The sequence below is a fragment of the Rhinoderma darwinii genome, chromosome 8 (genome assembly GCF_050947455.1).
Source record: "Rhinoderma darwinii isolate aRhiDar2 chromosome 8, aRhiDar2.hap1, whole genome shotgun sequence".
NCBI classification, from domain to species: domain Eukaryota; kingdom Metazoa; phylum Chordata; class Amphibia; order Anura; family Rhinodermatidae; genus Rhinoderma; species Rhinoderma darwinii.
Genome location: NC_134694.1, coordinates 61,375,145 through 61,382,529, shown reverse-complemented (window position 1 = coordinate 61,382,529; position 7,385 = coordinate 61,375,145).

The following is a 7,385-nucleotide window of genomic DNA, read 5'->3' as shown; positions in this document are numbered from 1 at the left end:
TTACACAGTAAAAACACTTTTTTTCAAAATTATTTGTTTTTGTGTCTCCATGTTTGAAGAGCCGTAACGTTTTTATTTTTTCGCCGATGCGGTTGTATGAGGGCTTGTTTTTTTCGGGACAACTTGTAGTTTTTATTGGTACCATTTTGCAGTAGATGCGACATCTTTATCACTTTATCACATTTTTTTTAAGGCTGGATTCAAAGAAAACAGCAATTTTTGCATTGTTTTTTATTTTATATTTGACGACGTTCACTGTGAGGGTTAAATGATGTAATAACTTTATAGTTGGGGTCGTTACAGATGCGGCGATACCAAATATGTGTAATTTGTTCACTTTATTTTATTTTTTTTAATAATAAAGCAGTTTGTAAGGGGAAAAAGTGGGTTTTTATTTTTTTTTCACTTTTTTTTTACTAGTCCCACTAGGGAACTTCACTATCCGATCGCATTTATAATACACTGCAATACTTCTGTATTGCAGTGTATTAGTGCCTGTCCATGTAAAATGGACAGGCATCTGCTAGGCATACACTACAGGCAGACCTAGGTTCCTTTATTAGGCCCCCGTCTGCCATAGAAGACGCCGGCACCTGGCGATCTTATCGCCGGGTGTCGGTGGGAGAGAGAGGGTGCTCCCTCCCTCTCTACAAAACCACTCAGATGCCGTGCTCGCTATTGAGCGCCACATCTGAGGGGTTAAACGGGTGAGATCGATACTGATATCGATCTCACCCGTTAGAGCAGGGAAGCCCCCAGCCCTCAGCTGCCTCTGGCAGCCGAGAGCAGGGAGATTTAACAGCTCCCTGCTGTTTATTTATTCTGATGCAGCGCCGTCAAAAGCCTATTGCATCGGAATAAAGCCCGCTAGTGGCCGCCATAAAAACACTATGTGGCAGTCACTAACGGGTTAAAGGGAAATATTACATTAATAATAAAATATGTTGCACTGAGCTGCCCAGAAGTGAAAACACTATAAACCTAAAAACAGAAAAAGCTGGCACAAAAATGGGCATCAAAGTCGGCACTACTGACTTCAGCCTGGCCCAAACATGTTCCAGCAGGAAAGCTGGCATCAATGTGGCCAAATTCACCATTTTTACAGATTTGAATAAGTAACTGATGTTTTAAAAGGGTTAACCCCTTCCTGACATATGACATACAGTTACGTCATAGCCAGGTAGGGGAAGTATTGAGCGTGCTCACGGAGTGAACCCGCTCCATACGATGCGGGTGTCGGCTGTTTGTTCCAGCCGACACTTCAGAGTAACGAGTGGCATCGCACTCAAGCGCGATCCCGCTCGTTTAACTCGTTAAATGCTGCGGTCAATACCGACAGCAGCATTTAAATCGTTAGAATGAAGGGGCCGACCCCCTCTAACAGCTCACCGTGCCCCCCGCAATGCAACCGCGGGGGGGGGGGGATGGTTGCTATGGCTGCCTGGGGGCCCCCAGGTCCGCCATCTTTGTGCACCTATTAAGCATACCTCCCAACCGTCCCAGATCTGGCGGGACAGTCCCGGTTTCTCACCGCTGTCTCGCCGTCCCGGGCGGTCCGCACAATGTCCTGCCAGGCGCTGCAGCTGTATCAAAACAGCTGATTGCTGCTGACAGGCGCCCTGCATGCCAGACGACTGCAGCAGCGATCAAAAGAAGGCAGGAGTCTTGCGGCGGTGTTCTCACTGGGATCGATTCCGGCACGGGAGTGGACCAGTCCAGTCACCAGATCTGTCATCTGACACCAGTGAGAACGCCGCTGCAAGACTCCTACCTTCTTCTGACGGTGAGTGAAAGCAGAGCGGAGAGTGGCAGCAGTAGGGTAGGCTACCTCTTATAAGTGGGTTGTGTTGCGCTACCTACAGGGAGCTATCTACAGGGGGGGCTGTGTCTGGCGCTATGTACAGGGGAACTGTGTGGAGCAATCTACAGTAGGGTTGTGTGTGGAGCTATCTACAGAGGGGCTGTATCTGGCGCTATCTATAGGAGGGCTGTGTGGAGCTATTTACAGGGGGGCTGTATCGGGAACTATCTACAGGGGGCTGTATCTGGCGCTATGTACAGGGGGCTGTGTGGAGAAATCTACAGGGGGGCTGTATCTGGAGCTATCTACAGGGGGGCTGTATCTGGAGCTATCTACAGGGGGGCTGTGTCTGGTGCTATGTACAGGGGGGCTGTGTCTGGTGCTATGTACAGGGGGGCTGTGTCTGGCGCTATGTACATGGGAGCTGTGTGTGGTGCTCTCTACAGGGGGGCTGTGTGTGGAGCTATCTACTGGGGGGGGCTGTGTGTGGAGCTATCTACAGGGGGGGCTATGTGTGGAGCTATCTACAGGGGGGCTATGTGTGGAGCTATCTACAGAGGGGCTGTATCTGGAGCTATCTACAGGGGGCTGTGTCTGGCGCTATGTACAGGGGGGCTGTGTGGAGCAATCTACAGGGGGGCTGTGTCTGGCGCTATGCACATGGGGGCTGTGTGTGTGTCGCTATCTACAGGGGGGCTGTGTGTGGAGCTATCTACAGGGGGCTGTGTGTGGAGCTATCTACAGGGGGGCTGTGTGTGGAGCTATCTACAGGGGGGCTGTGTGCGGAGCTATCTACAGGGGGGCTGTGTCTGGCGCTATGTACTGGGGGCTGTGTGTGGAGCTATCTACAGGGGGCTGTGTGTGGAGCTATCTACAGGGGGCTGTGTGTGGAGCTATCTACAGGGGCTGTGTGTGGAGCTATCTACAGGGGGCTGTGTGTGGCACTATGTACAGGGGGCTGTGTGTGGAGCTATCTACAGGGGGCTGTGTCTGGCGCTATGTACTGGGGGCTGTGTGTGGAGCTATCTACAGGGGGCTGTGTGTGGAACTATCTACAGGGGTCTGTGTGTGGAGCTATCTACAGGGGGCTGTGTGTGTGTTAGGGATCTGCCAGGTACTTCATCTAGGTATACTCCTGGGATTAATCAATCCACACCTGAGGTCAGACCTGTTCGACTGACACCATCTCCCACCAACCAGGGTGGCAGTCTCAGGAGTGGGAGAGCCTATCGCGGCCTGGTCTGTCGGAGTTAGCTCCGCCCCCTGTCCTTTATTACCTGCCCTGTTCTCTCCCTCAGTGCTTGTAATTCTTTTGGATTCCTGGCCCCACTGCTGCTTGCTCCAGCCTGCTTCTGCCGTGCTTCTGCCTTGCTGCAGTTCTGCTTGACCTGCTTTGCTTTGCCCCTGGCTTGCTTCTGTCTCCGTGCCCGCTCGGGTGTACTCACTTCGTCCTGGTCCTGACTGTTCGTTCGCCGCTCCGTTTCCTCATGGCGTTCCGTGGCTACTGCCCCTTCCCTTGCGTGTTCCCTGTTTGTTTTCCTGTGCACTTAGACAGCGTAGGGTGGGTAGATTAGGGCTCACTTTCCCTTCACCTCCTTCCTGCCATTACATAATTACAAGCCCTTACCTAGTCTACCATTTCTCCTACGCTGACGCTATCATGGACCCCCTTGAGACCCTGACCCAGCAGATGCAGGGCCTCTCCCTACAGGTCCAGGCCCTGGCCCAAAGGGTCAATCAGGGTGACGCTGCTTTAGTAGTACCCCTCACCTCACCTCTAGAACCCGACCTCAAGTTACCTGACCGGTTCTCAGGGGACCGTAAGACGTTTCTCTCCTTCCGGGAGAGTTGCAGACTGTATTTCCGCCTAAAGCCCCACTCCTCAGGTTCCGAGAACCAGCGGGTGGGTATCATCATATCCCGACTCCAGGAAGGGCCCCAAGAGTGGGCCTTCTCCTTGGCTCCTGACGCCCCTGAACTTTCCTCTGTTGATCGTTTTTTCTCTGCCCTCGGACTCATTTACGACGAGACTGACAGGACTGCTTTAGCCGAGAGTCAGCTGGTGACCTTACGTCAGGGTAGGAGACCGGTTGAGGAATACTGTTCTGATTTTAGGAAGTGGTGCGTAGCTTCTCAGTGGAACGATCCGGCCCTAAGGTGCCAGTTTAGGTTAGGATTATCTGACGCCCTGAAGGATCTGCTGGTTAGCTACCCCTCGTCTGACTCCCTTGACCAGGTTATGGCCCTAGCAGTACGACTTGACCGACGTCTCAGGGAACGTCAGCTAGAACGCTAGAACGCTTCAGTGTGCTCCCCTCTGACTTTTCTGCGATCCCCCCCGAGGTCCCGTCTCCTCGCCCCTCCACGGAGGACTCGGAGGCACCTATGCAACTCGGGGCCTCCATGTCCCCTCGACAACGTAGGGAGTTTCGCAGAATGAATGGTCTCTGCTTCTACTGTGGGGACGACAAGCATCTACTGAACACCTGTCCCAGGCGCAAGAATAAGAAGCCGGAAAACTTCCGCGCCTAAGTGATCATCGGGGAGGTCACTTGGGCGCACAGGTATTTCCCGTTAATGTGAAACGCAATAAAATTTTGCTTCCCTTTCAGGTCTCGTTTGCTGGCCGGTCTGCCACGGGCAGTGCTTTCGTGGATTCTGGCTCATCTGCTAATATCATGTCTGTGGAATTTGCTATGTCTCTAAAGATGCCTTGTATTGATTTACCTTATCCTATCCCTGTAGTAGGAATCGACTCAACTCCCCTTGCTAATGGTTATTTTACTCAGCATACTCCTGTTTTTGAACTCCTGGTTGGCTCCATGCATTTGGAGCAGTGCTCTGTACTGGTGATGCAGGGATTATCGTCTGATCTGGTTTTAGGCCTTCCCTGGTTGCAGTTGCATAATCCCACGTTTGATTGGAATACTGGGGATCTCACCAAATGGGGTAATGAATGTCTTATGTCATGTCTTTCTGTTAACTCTATTTCTCCCCGGGAGGAGGTAAACACGCTTCCTGAGTTCGTTCAGGACTTCGCCGATGTGTTTTCTAAGGAGGCCTCCGAGGTGTTGCCCCCCCATAGAGATTACGATTGCGCTATCGATTTGGTGCCTGGTGCCAAGCTTCCTAAGGGTAGGATATTTAATCTTTCATGTCCTGAACGTGAAGCTATGAGGGTGTATATCCAAGAATGCCTGGCCAAGGGTTTCATTCGCCCCTCGACTTCTCCTGTAGGTGCTGGCTTCTTCTTCGTGGGGAAGAAGGATGGTGGTCTTAGGCCGTTCATTGATTATCGTAACCTGAATAAGGTCACCGTAAGGAACCAGTACCCACTTCCTTTGATTCCGGATCTTTTTAATCAGGTTCAGGGAGCCCAATGGTTTTCTAAGTTCGATCTACGGGGGGCATATAACCTTATCCGCATCAAAGAGGGGGATGAGTGGAAAACTGCGTTCAACACACCCGAGGGTCATTTCGAATACCTGGTCATGCCCTTTGGGTTGTGTAATGCCCCTGCTGTCTTCCAGAATTTTATTAATGAAATCCTGAGAGAGTACCTGGGTAATTTTCTTGTTGTGTACCTTGATGACATACTGGTGTTTTCCAAGGACTGGCCCTCCCACGTGGAGCATGTCAGGAAGGTGCTCCAGGTCCTTCGGGAGAATAATCTGTTTGCTAAGACTGAAAAATGTGTCTTTGGGGTACAGGAGATACCATTTTTAGGGCAAATCCTCACCCCTCATGAATTCCGCATGGACCCTGCCAAGGTTCAGGCTGTGGCGGAATGGGTCCAACCTGCCTCCCTTAAGGCGTTACAGTGTTTTTTAGGGTTCGCCAACTATTACAGGAGATTTATTGCCAACTTCTCGGTCGTCGCTAAGCCTCTTACGGACCTTACCCGCAAGGGTGCTGATGTCCTCCATTGGCCCCCTGAGGCCGTCCAGGCCTTTGAGACTCTCAAGAAGTGCTTTATCTCGGCCCCCGTGCTGATTCAGCCCAACCAAGAGGAGCCATTTATTGTGGAGGTTGACGCTTCCGAGGTGGGAGTGGGGGCCGTCTTGTCCCAGGGTACCAGCTCCCTCACCCATCTCCGCCCCTGTGCTTACTTCTCTAGGAAATTTTCGCCCACGGAGAGTAACTATGATATTGGCAACCGCGAACTTCTAGCCATTAAATGGGCTTTTGAGGAGTGGCGGCACTTCCTGGAGGGGGCCAGACACCAGGTAACGGTCCTTACGGATCACAAGAATCTGGTTTTCCTAGAATCGGCCCGGAGGCTTAATCCTAGACAAGCTCGGTGGGCACTATTCTTTACCAGATTTAATTTCTTGGTTACCTATAGGGCTGGGTCCAAGAATATTAAGGCTGATGCTCTGTCACGTAGTTTCATGGCCAATCCTCCTTCCGAGAAGGATCCTGCTTGTATTTTACCCCCTGGTATAATCGTCTCTGCCACGGATTCTGATTTAGCTTCTGATATCGCGGCTGATCAGGGTGCAGCTCCCGGGAACGTCCCTGGGGACAAACTGTTTGTTCCCCTGCAATACCGGCTGAGGGTACTCAGGGAAAACCATGACTCCGCTCTATCTGGTCATCCTGGCATCTTGGGCACCAAACACCTCATTACCAGAAACTATTGGTGGCCTGGGTTGCCTAAAGACGTTAGGGCTTACGTCGCCGCTTGTGAGGTTTGCGCTAGGTCCAAAACCCCTAGGTCCCGACCTGCGGGCCTACTACGTTCCTTGCCCATTCCCCAGAGACCTTGGACCCATATCTCCATGGATTTTATCACCGATTTGCCTCCATCTCAGGGCAAGTCGGTGGTGTGGGTGGTAGTCGACCGCTTCAGCAAGATGTGCCACTTTGTGCCCCTTAAGAAGCTACCTAACGCCAAGACGTTAGCTTCTTTGTTTGTGAAACACATCCTGCGTCTCCATGGGGCCCCAGTCAATATAGTTTCTGACAGAGGGGTACAATTTGTTTCCTTATTTTGGAGAGCTTTTTGTAAAAAGTTGGAGATTGATCTGTCCTTCTCCTCCGCCTTCCATCCCGAAACTAATGGCCAAACGGAAAGGACCAACCAATCCCTGGAACAATATTTAAGGTGTTTCATCTCTGACTGTCAATTCGATTGGGTCTCATTCCTTCCCCTTGCTGAATTTTCCCTGAATAACCGGGTCAGTAACTCGTCAGGGGTCTCCCCGTTTTTCTGTAATTTCGGGTTTAACCCAAGGTTCTCCTCCATCTCCCCTGGTTGTTCCAATAATCCTGAGGTAGAGGATGTTCATCGGGAACTGTGCACTGTCTGGGCCCAGGTTCAGAAGAACCTAGAGGCGTCCCAGAGCGCACAAAAGATTCAGGCGGATAGTAGACGTTCTGCTAACCCCCGGTTTGTCGTCGGGGATTTGGTCTGGTTGTCGTCCAGGAACTTGCGCCTTAAGGTCCCGTCCAGGAAGTTTGCTCACCGATTTATTGGACCTTATAAGATCATTGAAGTCCTCAACCCTGTATCCTTCCGTCTGGAGCTCCCCCCATCCTTTCGCATACATGACGTCTTCCATGCCTCCCTCCTTAAACGCTG